Source organism: Schistocerca americana, chromosome 1 (genome assembly GCF_021461395.2).
Source record: "Schistocerca americana isolate TAMUIC-IGC-003095 chromosome 1, iqSchAmer2.1, whole genome shotgun sequence".
Lineage (NCBI taxonomy): Eukaryota > Metazoa > Arthropoda > Insecta > Orthoptera > Acrididae > Schistocerca > Schistocerca americana.
The window spans coordinates 872,116,457-872,136,211 of record NC_060119.1 but is presented as its reverse complement, the minus strand read 5'-3'; the positions used below and the strand labels follow the sequence as shown (position 1 = coordinate 872,136,211).

The following is a 19,755-nucleotide window of genomic DNA, read 5'->3' as shown; positions in this document are numbered from 1 at the left end:
TTTGGTGGTAAAGCTCCCCAAAAAGGGAAATTTATCAGACTATAACAACTGGCGCAGTATTACATTGTTGTCAGTGCCCAGTAAGGTCCTCACCAGAATTATTTTAAACTGAATTAAAGAGTCTCTTGAAAAGCGACTGCATAAAGAACAGGCTGGTTTTAGGGCACAATGCAGCTGTGTTGATCTCATTAACACTCTTAGGATAATTTTAGAGCAAAGCAAAGAAATCCAAGCAACCATGTACCTGGCAATTATTGAGTTTCAAAAGGCCTTCGATTCTGTGAAACATAAAGTGCTCTGGCAGGTGTTGCAGAAGTATGGCATACCACAGAAGATCTTAAACATAATAAAAGATCTATATGATGGCTACAAATGTTGTGTATTCCACAAGAAAAATATGACAGAGCTCATAAAAGTAACAACTGGAGTCTGGCAGGGTTTCATTTTATCACAACACTTTTTGTACTTGTTCTATACTCAGTTATGAGAAGAATCACAGCAGGCAGGAGATGAGGAATCCAGTGGTGGATCCATGAACGTTTGGAGGATTTGTATTTTGCCAATGACATAGTTTTATTAGCTCAAAGGCTGACTGATATGCAAGCTAAATTAAACTTGCTGAAAGAAGAAGCAGAGACTGATGGTCTCAAGATAAATATAGGCAAAAACAAAGAAAATGAGAGTAAATTCAGGGAACATGGAGGTGCCACTGTTAATAGGGGAGCAGCGGGTGGAGACTGTCAACTCATTCCTGTATCTGGGTAATATAGTGATGGAAGACGGTGGAGCTGGAGATGACATGAAGCACTGTCTTAAAAAGGAAAATGCTGTCTTCATACAATTGTATCCAATATTGAAAAATAGAATTAGCAGGCACAAAACAAAAATCCATATTTTTAATACAAATGTGGAGGCTGTCCTTCTGTACGCCAGTGAAAGCTGGAAAATGGATAAAAAAATAACATCTGAGCTACAAAGCTTCATAAATAGATTTCTCTGACGCATTATGAATATCTGGTGGCCAGAAAAAATAAGTAACGAGGAGCTCTGGCGAATAACAAACCAGATACGTATAGAAGACCAGATACGAGAGAGAAAGTGGGGGTGGTTGGGGCACTTGCCGAGAAAACCAGATGGAGCCATTGTGGAACAAACATTGGAATGGAATCCCCATGAAACAAGGAAGAGAGGAAGACCTAGGAGCACATGGAAGAGGACAGTGGAAGAGGAAGCAAAAAGAGTTGGCAAGACCTGGGCAGAATTGAGGCAAATGGTAAAAGACAGAGACAGATGGCGAGTTCTCCTGGATGCCCTATGCCCCCATAGGGGCCAAAGGAATTAAGCCAAGTTAAGTTTCACTTCCATACATAGCTACACTCCATACAAATACTTTCAGAAGAAACTTCCTGACACCTAAATTTATATTCGATGTTAACAAATTTCTTTTCTTCAGAAACACTTCTCTTACCATAGCTGGTCTACATTTTATATCCTCTCTACTTCAACCATCATCAGTTATTTTGCTCCCCAAATAGCAAAACTCATCTTCTACTTTAAGTGTCTCATTTCGTAACTTAATTCCCTCGGCATCACCTGATTTAATTCAGCTACATTCCATTGTCCTCTTTCTGCTTTTGTTGATGTTCCTTCTTTCAAGACACTGTCCATTCCGTTCGACTCCTCTTCCAGGGCCTTTGCTGTTACTGACAGAATTACAATGTCATTGGCAAACCTCAAAGTTTTCATTTCTTCTCCATGTATTTTAATTTGTACTCCAAATTTTTCTTTTGTTTCCTTTACTGCTTGCTCAATATATAGATCGAATAACATCAGGGATAGGCTACAACACTGTCTCACTCCTTTCCCAACCACTGCTTCCCTTTCATGCCCCTCGACTCTTATAACTGCTATCTGGTTTCTGTACAACTTGTAAATAGCCTTTCGCTCCATGTATTTGACCCCCTGCCACCTTCAGAATTTGAAAGAGAGTGTTCCAGTCAACATTGTCAAATGCTTTCTCTAAGTCTACAAATGCTAGGAATGTAGGTTTGACTTTCCTTAACCTATCTTCTAAAATAAGCTGTAGGGTTAGTATTGCCTCGTGTGTTCCAACATTTCTACGGAATCCTTCTTTGCTTAGAATTGGTTTTCCATCTGAGCTCTTGATATTCATACAAGCAGTTCTATCTTCTCCAAAGGTCTCTTTAATTTTCCTGTAGGCAGTATCTATCTTACCCCTAGTGATATATGTCTTTACATCTTTACATTTGTCCTCTAGCCATCCCTGCTTAGCCATTTTGCACTTCCTGTTGATCTCATTTTTAAGACATTTATATTCCTTTTTGCCTGCTTCATTTACTGCATTTTTATATTTTCTCCTTTCATCAGTTAAATTCAATCTCTCTTCTGATATCCAAGAATTTCTACTAGCAGTCATCTTTTTACCTACTTGGTCCTCTGCTGCCTTCACTATTTCACCTCTCAAAACTACCCATTCTTGTCAGTTGTTCCCTAATGCTCTGTCTGAAACTCTCTACAATCTCTGGTTCTTTCAGTTTATCCAGGTCCCATCTCCTTAAATTCATGCCTTTTTGCAGTTTCTTCAGTTTTAATCTACAGTTCATAACCAATAAATTGTGGTCAGAGTCCACATCTGTCCCTGGAAATGTCTTACAATTTAAACCTTGGTTCCTAAATCTATGTCTTACCATTGTATAATCTATTTGAAACCTTCCAGTGTCTCCAGGCCTCTTCCACATATACAATCTTCTTTCATGATTCTTAAACCAAGTGTTAGTTATGATTAAGTTATGCTCAGTGCAAAATTGTACAGGACGGCTTCCTCTTTCATTCCTTATCTCCATTCCATATTCATCTACTACTTTTCCTTCTCTTCCTTTTCCTTCTATGGAATTCCAGTCTCTCATGACTATTAAATTTTCTTCTCCCTTCACTGTCTGAATAATTTCTTTAATCTCATCATACATTTCTTCAATCTCTTTGTCATCTGCAGAGTTAGTTGCCATATAAACTTGTAATACTGTGGTAGGCATGGGCTTTGTGTCTATCTTGGATACAATAATGCATTTACAATGCTGTTTGTAGGAGCTTACCCGAGCTCTTGTTTTTTTTATTAATTATTAAACCTATTCCTGCATTACCCTATTTGATTTTGTATTTATAACCCTGTATTCATCTGACCAGAAATCTTGTTCCTCTTGCCACCGAACTTCACTAATTTTTAGTTTAGCTTGTATTGTCTTATCTATGCCATAATCTTCTGGAGAAGTGCATATATGATCAAAAGCTTTTAATTCTACTGAAGTATGCAATAAAAATATTGTGTAAAGTTGACAAATTAACATCTTTGAGAAGCCTTTATAAGGAAATCGCAGTGTGGTTGATAATAAGAGTGAATTTAAGATGAACTGTACAATTCACAACAACAATACTAGAATTAAAAATAATTTCCATATAGACTGTGCATCCCTATAGAGGATTCAGAATGAAGTTTCACGTTCTGGCACCAAAGTCTGTAACAAACTGATTTTACACACTGGGTAAAAGTCTCCAGATATTCAGAAACAAAATACAAGTACCTCATTAGCCACTCATTCTATGATTTATCAGTTTATTTGAACTCAAAGATGTAAATTCTGCTCAGTTCTAAAGTTTGCATTCAACAGATTTTTGACTTTGCATTGCATACACACTTGACAGTGTTCTGTGTAAAGTTACATAAATGCTTTGTTTGGAGTATTATATGAAAATAGCAGCCGAATAGTGTTAGAGGAGAATCAGTGGTTTTTTTTTTTAAGTAGCTGCTGTTTGCCTAATAAATACATACAGGTATGTGAAATAAACTAGAAGCAATTCCTGTTATTGCAAGTAGATTAACAGCAGACATTAGTATATTTTACACGAGTAACCTGCAGTGCCTACTTCTGCCTGTGACATAGTAAATGATAGGATTTTATGCCTGTGACATAGTAAATGGTAGGGTTATCAGTAGCTCTGGAAGCATTGGTAGGCAAAGAAACAAATGAATGCATAAGGGAGAAACTGAGAACCGAAGATTTCTCTGTTTGTTAGATTGTTTGTTTTGCTCATAATTTGAACTGCACATCATTCAGTGTCAGTCCATTGTGTATTTTATGTCCTTACTGTGTACAAATTCCATTTTAGAAATAATAAAAATCAGTTCTGTGGGTATGCAACCATAGCAATTAATTTTGATGCAAGTACAGTTTTTGTGCACAAACATAAAAATGTTTGTAAATTGTTGTTGTTATTTTGAACTCATTGGAATGCTCATCATCATGATCAAAGGCAAGAGTTTCCTGTTGTTATTGATAAATGCAAATAACAGAAACCCGTTTTGTGGAAGTTTGACAAAATATTGAATCAATATTTGTAGCTTTTTGTTGCAGAAATTGTGCTTTACAGTGCTATATGATAAATCTGTATTGTTTTCTTTATTTTTGCTATAAAATTCCTCAGTTTCATGTTACAAATCAACAATTTTAGGAAAAAAACTGAGTTAATCATTGACAAGCTCAGTTTTGCTATAAATACTTTGTATTTTTAAGTGTCAGACAGCAGGATAACTATATAGAACAAAACTGTTCTGTAGATTACACAACCCTGTTATGTCCTCGGAATCTAGAAAGACATATGTAAAGAAAGGGATCATTATCATGTAACGCCCAATAAGTATGTAACACACCTAATGTCACATTAATAGATCAGAACTACTAGGAAAAGTGCCATAATCTGAGCTTACTTATGATAGACTACAGTTGCCTGCAGTAGTTTTACAACTCTAAATTTGATTCATTCCGTATCCCTGCAGGCACTTCTTCATGACAGGTTTTACAGAACATGTGTGTGAATGAATGGATGAATGGTACGTGGTCAGGCCTCCACCAAAAAGTTGGGATGTGCTAACATTCCCAGGTTTCCAATTTGATAACAATCTCTCATATATTCACCATGCATATGAACTTTACAAGATGTTCTGTCCTAGATGTTTCGCACTTGGAGGCATCACTCATTGACTTGGAGACAAGGTTGCTGGCTTAACCTGCATATTTTCACTTCCTGTTGTGGTGAAGAATTATCTTGTTGTTTAAAATAGCTAAAGTCTATAAGGTGTGTAGTTGACAAAAATGAGTGACAGGAATTTTGAAGCACATAGCTGAACATCTTGCTGAGGACTTTTACAGACATCACAAGCTCTTACTCATTTCCCACTGCATATGCTCTTTATGGTGTTTGTAGCTTATAGCAAAAACCAGTTCCAAATGACGTTTAGTTCAAGTAACTGTGTAAATTTTGCCATGTCTTCCATCTTTTGGACTGGCTTTGGGTACTGTTGTACATACGTTCTGGTGAGGCAATTAAGAGTTCAAAGTGGAAAAAATTTTAAAGACATATCTTTTATTAATGGATCATGCTGTAATTATCTAGATTATAATGTTTTTTTAGGGATTATCTTTCAATGATATTGGATTTGTCATCATAATACAATGAAAATAAATAGCTAATGCAATGAAAATAAATAGCTGCACAGGATAGAGTAGCCTGGAGAGCTGCATCAACCCACAACAAAACACCACAGGAATATGACTGACTAAATTCAAGTGAGAAAACATTTGTATACTCCATAGAGGTTCAGTTCCAGGCCCAGCCACATTCCTGATGTACCTAAATGTTTTACTTAGTACATTACAGAGGACTCCCCAAAAACTGTACTTTTTGCATCTGGCTGATACATGGTTATAAACAGGCGAAGCACGTACATACAAGATGTAGGGCGGACAACAGTGGAACAGGCTCAAAAACTACACACACACACACACACACACACACACACACACACACACACACACACAGAGGATTTGTCATCGTAATACAATGAAAATAAATAATCGAAAAAACACGCACACATACTAAGTATGCTTTTATGAGGTTTATGAGGATAGAACATGTGATTTGCCTTGGCCCTGATGAAGGAACCATCCCTACAGTTGCCTGAAGTGAATTAGAAAGATCACGAGAACTTAAATCATGTTGGCTGGAAGGAGCAGACTCTGTCCTGAATAGGTAGTCAGTATCTTAACAACTGCACTACCTCATTTGCTTGGTCCCTGTTACACAATGTTCTTTGATATACACACATATTTTCTCTTCATCGCTGCACCCATCAAGGACACCTGGTGGTGAATCTGGAATCATGAACTTGCTCCTATATCCCTTGCAATAACTCCACTCGATACAGGAAACACTCAAAGGCTGTAAACAAGCCACTATTTCCCATGTATGTCTTCATGTCCTCCCGACAGTCCACCTGAAAAACTGTCAACATACTCCCAAGTTGAGCAAAACTTTTAACTCTGAAGAATGGCAAGATTGTCCGCAGCTCGTGGTCGTGCGGTAGCATTCTCGCTTCCCGCGCCCGGGTTCGATTCCCGGCAGGGTCAGGGATTTTCTCTGCCTCGTGATGGCTGGGTGTTGTGTGATGTCCTTAGGTTAGTTAGGTTTAAGTAGTTCTAAGTTCTAGGGTACTGATGACCATAGATGTTAAGTCCCATAGTGCTCACAGCCATTTGAACCATTTTTTGTGAAGAATGACAAGACATTACTGCCATACACTATAGATCCTGGCACATGATTTTCCTGTAAAAAAATTATGGTACTATAATGTGACAAAGTTGTTGTAGTTATCCCGTTCCATTGTTAACCACTATTCCGAGCCCTCTATGTACCCTTTCATTGTGCAGTATGCATTACTTATGAAGAATGTTTTAGCTGCCTATGGAAGTAGGCAGGGTCTGAATCAGAGTCTCAGACAGTTCTGCAACTGTGTAGGCTGCAGTTTCCTTAACTTGCACCATGGGTAGTGGATTTTCAGGTTCTGCTCAATAGGACAGGGGGGGGGGGGGGGTGTCCACTACACCCATGAATGTGAGTAGCAGGAGCTGTTTGGAGGGGACTGGGCAGTTTGTAAGATTAGAGGGTCTTGGGAAACTACAGAAAGGATGTCTGTCTAAAAGAGTGCTGGGCAAACACAGAATGAGGGTAGACCTAGCATCAATCGGTGTTGTAGTTGTAAATTGTCGTAGTTGTGTTGAGAAAGAACCAACGCTCCAAGAGCTAATAGAAAGCACTGAAGCCCAAAGTGTTATAGGTACTGAAAGCTGGCTAAAACCGGAAGCAAGCTCAGCTAAAATTTTTACAAAGGAATTAACCATGTTCAGAAAGGACAGATTAAATACAATTGGTGGTGGTATGTTTACTGCTGTCAGTAATAGTTCAAGCGAAATTGACGTAGAAACTAGATAGTTTCTGTGAGTTAATATGAGTAGATGTTATGCTTGATAATGAGATAAATTAATAATTGGTACCTTTTACCACCCGCCGCCCTCCACTGACTCAGATGATGCAGGTGCTGAACATTTTAAAGAAAACTTGAGTCTCATTTCAAATAGGTACATCATTCATACAAATATAGTTGGTGGTTACTTCGATCTACCCTCAATATGTTGGCAAAAATATGAGTTTAAAGTTGGTGGTAGGCATAAAAAGTCTTCTGAAATCACACTGAGTGCTTTCTGTGAAAATTATTTTGAGCAATTAGCTCAGTAGTCCACTTGAAGTGAAAATGGCTACAAAAACTTACTTGACCTCTTAGCAACAAATAATCTTGAGCAAATACTGACCATCATGACATATACAGGGGATAGTGACCACAAGGTTGTTGTAGCAAGACTGAATACTGTAAAATCAAAAGCCACCAAAATATACTCAAAATATATCTGTTTAAAAAATCAGGTAAAAACTTGCATGACGCCTTCCTAAGGCATAGGCTTCATATCTTCCAATATGACTATGTAAGTGTATACCAAAAGTTGTTTAAATTCAAAGAAATAGTATCAATGGCAATTGAGAGATATATACCAAATAAATAACAAGAGATGATACTGATCCTCCACTGTACACAAAACAGGTTGCAACACTCTTGCAGAAGCAATGAAAAAACATACCAAATTGAAAAGAACCAAAAATCCCCAAGACTGGCAGTGTTTTACACAAGCTCAAAATTCAGCACGAACTTCAGTGCAGGGTGCTTTTAATAGTCTGCACAGTGACACTCTGCTTCACAATTTGGCAGAAAATACAAAAAGATGCTTGTCATGTGTAAAGTATATCAGTGGCAAGGTGCAACCAATACCTTCACTGTACGATAGTAATGGTAATGTTACTGATGATAGTGCCACTAGAGCAGAGTTACTAAACATGGTTTTCTGAAATTCCTTCACCAAAGAAGACAAAGTAAATTTTCTACAGTTTGAATCGAAGCCAACTGCCAACATGAGTAACTTCGACATACTGTAGTAGCTTAAATCACTTAATAAAGGCAAAGTCCCAGTACAGATTGTATACCAGTTAGGTTCTTTTCACAGTATGCTGTTAGAGTAGTTACATACTTAGCAGTCATATATAACCACTCACTCGTTGAAAGATCTGTACCTAAAGACTGCAAAGTTGCACAGATCACACCAGTACTCAAGAAATGAAGTAGCAGTAAGACCCTTATCACTAATGTAGGATTTTGGAAAATAATGAATTACCTTGAAGAAAATGATTTGCTAACGAATAGCGAACACAGATTCAGAAAATACTGTTACTGTGAACCACAACTAGCTGTTTGTTCTCATGAAATAATGAGAGGATATCAGATTGTTTCCATATTTCTGGATTCCTAGAAGGCTTTTGACACTGATCCTCACAAGAGACTTCTAATCAAATTACATGCCTATGGAGTATCATCTCCGTTGTGCGACTGGATTCATGGTTTTGTCTCAGAAAGGTCACAGTTCATAGTTCCCCAAAAGAGTGTTATAGGCCCTCTGCTGTTCCTGATATATATAAATGATTAGTAGACAACCTGAGCAGCCCTCTTAGATTGTTTGCAGATGATGCCGTCATTTACCATCTAATAAAGTCATCAGATGTTCATAACTAATTGCTAAATGATTTAGTCAAGATATCTGTATGGTGTGAAAAGTGACTATTGACTCTAAATAATGAAAAGTATGAAGTCAGCCATGAGTACCAAAACGAATCTGCTAAATTTCAGTTACATGACGAATCACACAAATCTAAAGGCTGTGAATTCAAGGATTACAATATGAATAACTTAACTTGGATTGATCACATACATTAAGTTGGGGGGAAAGTAAACCAAAGACTGTAATTTATTGGTGCTTAATTTATTAACACTTAGAAATTGCTAGACTGCATGCACTATGCAAGTCCATTCTCTTTTGCAGTACTGCTGTGCTGTGTAGGCTCTGCATCAGATAGGGTTGATGGAGGACATCAGAAAAGTTTAGAGAAGGGCAGCTCATTTTGTATTATTGTGAAATAGTGCAGAGAGAGTGGCTTGGGTATCATATGTGGATTTGGGTGGCAACCATTAAAACAAAGGCTCTTTGGTGCAGCAGGATCTTCTCATGAAATTTCAATCACCAGCTTTTTCTCCAAAAGCAAAAATATTTTGTCGGCATCCACATACATAGAGAGAAATAATCAACATAATAAAATAAAATAAATTAAATCAGAGCTCACCTGAAAAGATTTAAGTTCTCATTTTTCCCACACTTTGTTAGAGGGTGGAATGGCAGAGAAATAGGTTGAAGGTGGTTCAGTGAACACTCTGCCATGCACGTAATTGTGAATTGCAGACTAATTGTGTATATTTTGATGTATTTTAGTAATTAGTTTAGGAGTAAAAGAGACCACTTTCCAAGCAGCAGAAACGTTGAGTTGTCAGCTGGCGCTCTCACATAAATGAGAATGAAAACTTGCCAGTTTACAGAAGACATCCTTGGATGAGCTAAAGTACATATACGCGTGCACGTGCTCTCTCTCTCTCTCTTTCTCTTTCTCTCTCTTTCTTTCACTCTCCATCTCTCCCCCCCCCCCCCCCCCACACACACGTTTTATTAATGACTATGATTTTGGTTTCATAAGGAAAAAGAAATTTGGATTAGTATAGTGGTTTTGTAAAGAACTGAGAAATTTAAGTGTCTTGAAGGACTTTGTAATACCTGCAATTATCGTCTACTTTCCTTAGCTAATGCTTTAGAAGTGACTACTTTTGGAAATATCTCTTCAAAAATTATTTTAAACAGTGTGCAGAACTTAGAGAACTTAGCATCTGCATCATTTCCCATATACGCTTCATTTCTGGTTTGATTTACAAATGACCCAGAAAAAGTTTGTACTTTATTTCCGAGAAAATCCTTTTGCAGGTTTTACCAAGCCTCTCTTTAGCTTTGTCTGACAATAATGATCAGAAAGGCCAAGCTCTGTAATAAACAGTTTATGGTTTTCCCTTTCAGTATCTGTACATGGTCTAAGGCAGATGCTGAAATTTTTGATACCCTATTAGCAGAATTTATCATTTGTGCCCTGCCTGGCTGGGAGCTGACATGCTTTCCAGGACATATTTAATTTGTTGGAGAAAGTGTCCATATTACCATTAGGTAAGAGGCACACTCATGGAATAATTAACTTCGTATAGATGTGTAGCTTTGTCAGTTAAGTGGCTGTCAATTCAAAATTGTTATCTACACTAATCGTGATCAGATCTTCTCTAGCTTTAAAACGTGTCACTTCTGATATAAATACATGTTACCCCACCCATTAAGGCAGTTCTGCCATAGCAACTTGCACATTTATATTTCAGTAGCACTGTATGCTGCATTTTATTACCTCTGCAATTGTGATTTGTAATGCAAGCCACTATGCTGTTGAAAAAATGTAATTCAGTTTCAAACTGGTGTACTTTATTTTTAACAGACCGCACGTTTGAGAACTATAGATAATTCTGAACAAATGTCTTCAGTGTTTGTGCACTCTAGTGTAGTACATTCTGTCTTCCGTGTACCCATTGAAAAAATGAAGAGACAAGTGTAATGTGCTGCGAATACATAGAAAGATAGATCCTTTATCATTTAGCTACAAAATAGCAGGCCAGCAACTGGAAGCAGTTAATTCCATAAATTATCTGGGAGTATGCATTAGGAGTGATTTAAAATGGAATGATCATATAAAGTTGATTGTTGGTAAAGCAGATGCCAGACTGAGATTCATTTGAAGAATCCTAAGGAAATGCAATCCGAAAACAAAGGAAGTATGTTACAGTACGCTTGTTCGCCCACTGCTTGAATACTGCTCAGCAGTGTGGGATCCGTACCAGATAGGGTTGATAGAAGAGATAGAGAAGATCCAACGGAGAGCAGCGCGCTTCGTTAGAGGATCATTTAGTAATCGCGAAAGTGTTACGGAGATGATAGATAAACTCCAGTGGAAGACTCTGCAGGAGAGACGCTCAGTAGCTCGGTATGGGCTTTTGTTGAAGTTTCGAGAACATACCTTCACCGATGAGTCAAGCAGTATATTGCTCCCTCCTACGTATATCTCGTGAAGAGACCATGAGGATAAAATCAGAGAGATTAGAGCCCACTCAGAAGCATACCGACAATCCTTCTTTCCACGAACAATACGAGACTGGAATAGAAGGGAGAACCGATAGAGGTACTCAAGGTACCCTCCGCCACACACCATCAGGTGGCTTGCGGAGTACGGATGTAGATGTAGATGTAGATGTAGATGCTGCCTGAACAATTCAGTGATGCTCACATTGATGCCACCAGTTAGGGAAGGTGTCTTGCTCATGTCACCACCTATTTTGTATGCCCTGTCTGTATGCAAACTGTTCCCTATCCTACCACTACCTATCACATTTTGTGAAATCTTTACACAAGGCCCTAAACCCTCCATCACATGATCAAGCCCAGCACTTGGCTTGAAAATGCTGGTGACCTGAGACTCCTCTCCTAACTTCCCCTGTAATTGAGGGCCTACACTTCTGCCACGACTGCTACCTAGCTGCAGTGTTTTTCTGGTATTTGTGCTTTTCCTATCCTTCCTGCTCATGAGCAAAGGCTGTGCATGCTTCCTACTCTTACACTATCTTGGAGCTTCTCTAACCTGAACTTTGGTTGCTGGAACCTGTTGCTAGTAGGTACAGCAAAACTTTTCAAACTGTGTCCTCCTGCTAGCTTTCCTATCAATTACCAGTTCCCAGCCACCCTACTTACTGCTGCCTTCCTTTATCCTCACTAGCTCTCTCATGGTTTGTTCCTAAAGTGCCCAAATGTTGTAGATCTTTCCTTTCCTGCTCCTCTGTCAATCTGTTTCTGCTGCAGATTTTGCAGTTCCAGGAGATGGCCTCAGTGACTTCTACAGATTTCTCTCCCACACTTTTGCCGCATGCAGTTGACACACAAGACAAATAAGACAAATACACCTTTATTACAGAAAGTCATACTCTATTCCTGCATCAAACTTTATAATGCACTACCCAAATCCACAAATATTATGATAATAGACAGGGACAATGTCATACCAAGTATGAGGGATTACTTGGCCAAGCACTGCTTGTATACAGCGAGGGAGTATCTAGGAAAACAAAATTGTAGCACCAATTAAGATTGTACAGGGCGTTTCAAAAAGAAAGAGCAGATTTCAAACATTTATTTCTCAAAAACTACAAATGATAGAAACACAATTCAAACGTTTCTTGTCAGAGAAAGGTTCAAAGTTTTTCAATGGTCCGCGCAGAAGTTCCATGCAAATCCGCAGTGGCGCTGGCGTTTGTTTGTAGGAAAATGGCGACGACACCACAGGAACGATCATTTTGTGTGCTGCAATTTGCAAAGTTAGAGTCCATTGTTGGTGTGCAACGTGCATTCCGCCGTCAATTCAACAAACAGCCGCCTCGTCATAAGCAAATTTATGAGTGGCATCACAGATTCGTAGAAGATGGTTGCATCTGCAAGCGAAAAAGCACGGGTCGTCCACGCACATCGGATGAAAATGTCGAGCGTGTCCGTGCAGCTTACGAAAGGAGCCCTAGAAAATCCACGACACGGGCAAGTCATGAACTAAACATGTCTAAAACAACGGTATGGCGCGTTCTGAGTAAGCGTCTGCACATGAAGCCGTACAAACTGCAGTTATTGCAAGCATTGCGTCCTGACGACCACAACAAAAGGTTCGAATTTTCAACTGCAATTCTACAGGACATGGAAGAGGACAATTTTGCCGAACGATTAATTTTTTCAGATGAATCAACGTTTCACATTTCTGGTAAAGTTAATCGGCATAACGTACGAATTTGGGCGAGTGAAACTCCGAGGGACGTTATTCAACATGAAAGAGACTCACCAAAGGTTAACGTCTTTTGTGCAATTTCGGTAAACAAAGTTTATGGACCTTTCTTTTTCATGGAGAAAACTATCACAGGAACCATTTACCTGGACATGTTAGAAAACTGGCTATTTCCTCAACTTCAGGAAGATTCAAATCACTTCATCTTCATGCAAGATGGCGCCCCACCACACTTCTCTGAACCTGTACGACGGTACCTAAATAACACCATTCCAGGACGGTGGATTGGAAGAGCAGGAGCACAAGATCAATGTCATCGTCTGTGGCCTCCCAGGTCACCAGACCTTACTCCCTGCGATTTTTATTTGTGGGGGTACATAAAGGACTGTGTTTATGTCCCACCTATGCCCGCTACTCTTCAAGAGGTACGACATCGAATTGTTGCGGCCGTGAATTCGGTAACTAAAGACCAGTTGCGTCGTGTGTGGCAAGAAATGAGATACCGGTTTGATATTTGTCGTGTAACAAATGGTGCTCATATTGAGGTACAGTTTTGATATTTGTTGTGTAACATTTGGTACTCATATTGAGTGAAGGACCGTTGGAATTGTGTTTCTATCATTTGTAGTTTTTGAGAAATAAATGTTTGAAATCTGCTCTTTCTTTTTGAAACGCCCTGTATTTATAAAGTATGCAGATTAATTAAACATTGTGTACTGTTACTTTTTGCTGAAAATGAAGTTTGTAGAAGTTGAATAAATGTGTAAAGTAGTTAAGGGATGGTCCAATATCTTTTGTACACTGTGCAGTTCTAGATTTATAGGACCAATAAATAAAATAAAAGGAAGTTACTGAATATTGTGCCTATGGGAAATAAAGAGTGTTTCAAAAAGGACTTTACAAGTTTGAAAATTCATATAAATTAATTCATAGTACCTGCAGAGGTGACTGTAGTGTCAATTTGTAGGGAAATACATCAAGTTTTGTCTTGAATAGTTCGCAAGTGCCGAATCGCACCGTAAGGAGCACTAACGGCATTTGCATTAAAGATGGCTGCTTGACCGGACCCAAGCATGCTAGCTGTGTGTTTTGGTTTGAAGAATTGAAGTTGGCAACAGCAGTTCAGTGTAATTTCCGTACCAAGTACACTAAAGATCCTCGTAGTAGGCCTACAGTTTATGAGTGGTATAAATGTTTTGTAGAAACAGTGTGTTTGGTAAGACATGGCAAATCATTAGGTTGTCTAAGCACATTTGACGACGTCGTTGAGCAAGTGAGACAACGTTTTGTCAACAGCCCTGTGAAATCAACCAGTGTGCATCTCGCGAACTGCAAATCCCACTTATGACTGTTCGGCGTGTGTTAAGAAACCATTTAAATTTGAAACCGTACAGATTGACAATTGCACAACCAATAAAAGACACTGATAAAATTGCTCGCAAAAACTTCTGTGTGGATATATTAAATCGATTACATGAGGATGAACATTTCTTGGACAAAATCATCTTTTCTGACAAGTCGACTTTTCACTTAAGTGGCAATGTTAACACACATAACTGTAGGATTTGGGATAGTGAAAATTTGTGTCAAACATTGCAACATGTTTGTGATAGCGCTAAACTGAACGTTTTTTGTGCATTGAGCAAGAACAATATGTACGGCCCCTTTGCTTTCTGAGAGAACCATTAATGGATATATTACAACAATTTTTGATACCACAAATTGATGAGGATGACCAAAATTGAAATGTTTACTTCATGCAAGATGATGCACCACCCCACTACTTGACTGATGGCTGGGATTTTCTCATTGACTGTTTTCCAGGTCAGTGGGTTGACCGTGATCCGCCAATTGCGTGGCCCCACGTTCCCCAGACCTGACACAACAATGGGTATTCATCAAGGATGTCATGTTTGTACCTACTGTACCGACTTCTCTACCTGAACTTAGAGCAAGAGTTTACACCACCACTGAGCAAGTTACACCTGCAATGCTACAGCGTGTTTGGGAAGAAATTGATTTTCAATGGGATATGTGAAGGATAACTAACAGAAGCGACATACATCTTTAGTTTAAGATAAAAAGAAAAAAAAACTTGACGTGTTTCCCTACAAAATAACACTAAACTCAGCTCTATATCTTCTTTCAATAAATTTATATGAATTTTTAAAGTTGTAAAGTCCTTTTTGAAACACCCTGTACATGTGCACAGTGCACAAAAGGGAGTTGGCTGGCATCTATGCTGGGAGATAAGGGACTGCTAGGAGAAACACCAAGGAGATAACATAGAGGAAATGTGCAGGATCTAGTGATGGAAAAATGGGTTAGTTGCAGTGGAATAAGAAGGTACCAGAGATCGTATGGAACTAGTGATAGGTTTCAAGGGAAGAAGTAGGTGGAACCTGTAGTAGGGAAAAGGAAAAATGTAAGTTGCAAGTTGCAGAATATGTGGATTATGAAGCAAATGTGCCTATCACATTGTCACACAGTATGCTCAACAAGTGGGTGATCTAGTTGCCCCTTGCCCATTGTCAGTGGGAGTGTATTCATGCCAGCATATAATTGGTTCTTGGGCATACCTATTTACAATGTTGTGCAGTGTTTATGGCAAATTTGATGAATCGCACAGCTGTATACAGGTTGCTCTACTTTTGATGGGGTGGGAAATGGCAGTGATATGATTGGAATAGGAGAATGTGAACAAACGTGAGGGACAGGCCTTGCACTGGGGCTTTCACAGGAATATGACCCATGGGGTAAGAGTTTGAGAACATGAGTGATATATTGATGGAGAAGGGTATTACGTAGTTCTTGTGCACAATGGAATACTAATTTGGAAACAGTGAGGAATGAGAGGTTGTCAAAGCCCTTGTAGAGGTCGTAATTCATTTGTTCCAGTTCTGTGTGATGTAGTGTAATGAAGTGAGTACTTTGTAGCTGGCCAGCACACACCTGAAAAGTATTATTGGATATGTGTGAAGACAAGTCACACATAACACCTCTTCACAGTCAAAGCAGTGATGGTATTGTCTTTCTATGAATTTCCCAAGGAGGCATTCAGCATAATGTGGAAAGGAATGCTTGTCACAAAGAAGAAGTGAGACATTCTTTAGGACTGAGAGTAGGGCATCAATACTGAAGCCAGATCATAAAGGTATCACAGTGGGTTTGAACAAATTGAAGAATTTATCATTCACAGTGGAAAAAATATTAAACTAAGCAAATTGAAAGCTATATATGGTGCTGTTAGATGTAATTTAAAATAGGAAATGAAAATAAAAACTGAGGTGAAATTTTTCATATGTGTTACTGTTGTTGCTTTTCTTTATTGAAGTTAATCATGGTAATTAATAAAAAATAAATAAAACTTTATACAGACAACAGAAATGAAGTCTCGTTTTAACAAGAGGTATACCCTTGGCTTCCTAAACCTTTGCAGGGAACTTCTAGCTGGATTCTGCATCCCCACATCAGCAACACAACACAAAAATAGTTAAATGTGAAATATGAAGTAATACAATAGAGGTCATGCAGATGTATCTGCAACATTCATGCCCGTAGATTCATTGTAGCATGCGAAAGGAACTTTGGTCTCATAAGCAAACACAGGTCCATAATGAGGAAAGACTCATTTGCTATAGACACCGCCTGTAAGAAATAAAGCCAGAGAGTTTACATTAAGATGTAAGATATGAGATAAAGTAGTTGGAAAGGAAATTAAAGATTTTTTTTCATCAGTGAAAAAGTATATTCACAAAGCACTGACATCAAGCTTGTAGATCTGATGAAGGATGGAAGGAAGGAAGAACATTAGATTTTAAAATTTTGTTGATCGGGAGCTTGGATTGTACTGCAGCAAATCAGAAAGTATTTGCCACATTTTTTTTAAATCCTAATTACAGCTGTAAATATGAAGTCAACATATCCATTCAGAGTGCTGGACCTTTCTTGGTTTGTGCCGGCCTTACCTGCCCATAGCTCCATCACAAAGTGCTGCTGTCAGTTTTAAACTTGGCAGATGTGCTTCACGTGTCCACGGCATTATAACAATGAGGTGTGATTTATTTTCACTGGAGCAAGGTACAAATGCTCGCCGAGATCTACAGGGAAATGCAGCCCACATATGGGGAAAACTGTCTCACTTTGATAACTGTCAGTAATGCTGTAGTAGTGCTAGTAGTGGTGTGAGTTCAACAAAAGTCCTGAAGTCTTGCATGAAAATGAGCAGTTGCAGAGGCTACGTTCATCACTGATTGACGACAACATTTCCAGCACGGATGCAATGGGAAAGCAGATCGGGATGTGCACATTACAGCCATTTCCCGGGAGCTTAGCATATTGTGTGGGTGGGCTTCATTCATGGATCCTTAGGTTACCAGAAGGTTTCATATCGATGGGTGCCTAAGCGGTTGGATGACATGATGAAAGGCAAGCAAATGATGTCTTCAATACATCATCTGGAATGGTATTCCTAGGAGGTTGAAGGTTTGTTGAATCACATTGTTACTGACAATGAAATGTGGATACTGGATTTAATGCCATAATCCAAGCAGCAGAGCATGGCATGGAAAATCCAGTGTTCATCCATGACAAAAAAAAAAGGGGGGGGGGGGGCAGTCCAATTGTGGTTCCATAGTCAGCCGGACGAATTCCACCGCAGGGGCATCTCAGATTTAGTGCTGCAATGGGACAAATGTGTGAACCGGTGTGGGGACTATGTGGTAAAATAGTGTAAGGTACATTTGTCATTACCTGTTTGTACCTTATTTTGGCTAATAAAAAATAGGGGCAAAGACTTTCTGAGTTGCCCTCATATTGGCGATGTCCTCGTCAAAGGAGCCATACCATCATTTGTGTTGAATGATGTAAGGGGACCATGGAAAATCTGAATTAACGTACCCTGAAGGAAATTTGGACAACTATCCTCCAAAATAAAGGTCTGTTGTCTTACCACCATAGCACCTTGCTCAGGGGTCTGATAAAAATAAATATCTTATATGGAAAGGCCATGTTGTTCTAATAGGAACCAAACTATGAAACTTGTTTATTTTGTTCCCAGTATTAAAAGATCACAGGCCAGATTAAAAAATAAAGAAAGATGACTTATTTCGTTCTAAAACTGTCACTGTGGCATATGACTGCATTCTGGGTCAGGTCCAGCCTGTGGTACTACCAATTAAAACTATTTTTGTACCTGATGGACATCCTTCCTTCACATGTCTTTCTGTGATGTCTTTTAATATTATATTCTTCTTAGCAGTATTTGTAATTATACATTGTTATTTAACTAATATTCTTTGTGAATTTGGCACTGAAGTAAATCAAGACTTGCACCGAAATATTTTTTGAGAACTTCAGCTTGCAATTATTTTAAAACATTTTGGCAGACAGAAAATATTGAGGTAACTGTCCTTCACATGCCTTCATGCAGTTCTTAGAAATTTTTTTTTTGTATAAGGGGCGTTCAAAAATAAATGAGCTAGAGGCATAATTACAGAAACCAATACTTGTATGTTAGAAGTATTGACCCTGGCTGTTGAGACATTTGTTCCGCTGTGACATAAGACGGTGAATGGCTGTCTCATAAAATTCCCGGGGCTGCAATGCTAACCAGTTCCACACGTTCAGCTGGGTGAATCGTTTGCCCCTCAGAGCCTTTTTAAGGGGATCAAAAATGGAGTAATCACAGGGAGAGAGGTCCAGACTGTATGGAGAGTGGCCGAGAACCTGCTATTTGAATTTCTGCAGGAGTGCCGCGACTGTGTTGGCCTTATGTGGCTTTGCATTGTCGTGGAGCAGAATGACCCCATGGATGAGATTACTTGGTTGTTTTGATTTGCTTGCTTCTTGAAGGCTGGTCAAGGTTTGCGAGTAATGCTGGGCATTCACTGTTGTCTCGTACTGCTGGAAGTGAGTCAAAAGGGGGCCATCTTGACAAAGGAGAACGTTAGCATAACCTTTCCTGCACTTGTGTGGGTGGCCTTGGCTTTTTTTGTGTGGTGTGATGACCCTGGATGCTTCCACTGGAGACTTTGCCGTTTCAATTCTGTTTCAAAGTGATGACTACTCGTGCCAAGAGCGCATTCCCTTCCCGAGCATAGTGCTGCAGATGAGCAAGACAGTGGGCCATTCAGAATACTTCCTGTTGTGGCTGAAGAGTGTGGGGCACCCATTGGGCACACACTTTGTGCATGTGCAGTCATTCCTTCATGATGGTGTGAACATTTCTGACACTCAATGCGACCATGGCAGCTATGGATTTCACTGTCACTCGGTGGTCCTGGGTAATGAGTGCAGCCACCAGCTGGACGATGTCATCAGTAATGCAGTGTGGTGCTCCAGACCGTGCATCACCAGCTAACGACACACATCCTTCCCTGAAGCCCTTGTGCCACGCCTTGACCCTTGGAAGGGACATGCAGTGTTCGCCGTACACTTGCGACATTCGTTGGTGAATGTCCGTTTCTCCTCCTCCTCCTCCCATTATCAGAAAATGAACAACACCTCTTT

The 19,755-nt window shown here is 39.2% G+C and overlaps 1 protein-coding gene across 1 annotated transcript in view; it reads left to right on the top strand.

Moving 5' to 3' along the window:
- The window catches only part of LOC124614001 (GATOR complex protein NPRL2-like), a 103,614-nt gene that overhangs the window by 12,834 nt on the left and 71,025 nt on the right, over window positions 1–19,755 (top strand). The gene's annotated exons all lie outside the window — the stretch shown is intronic.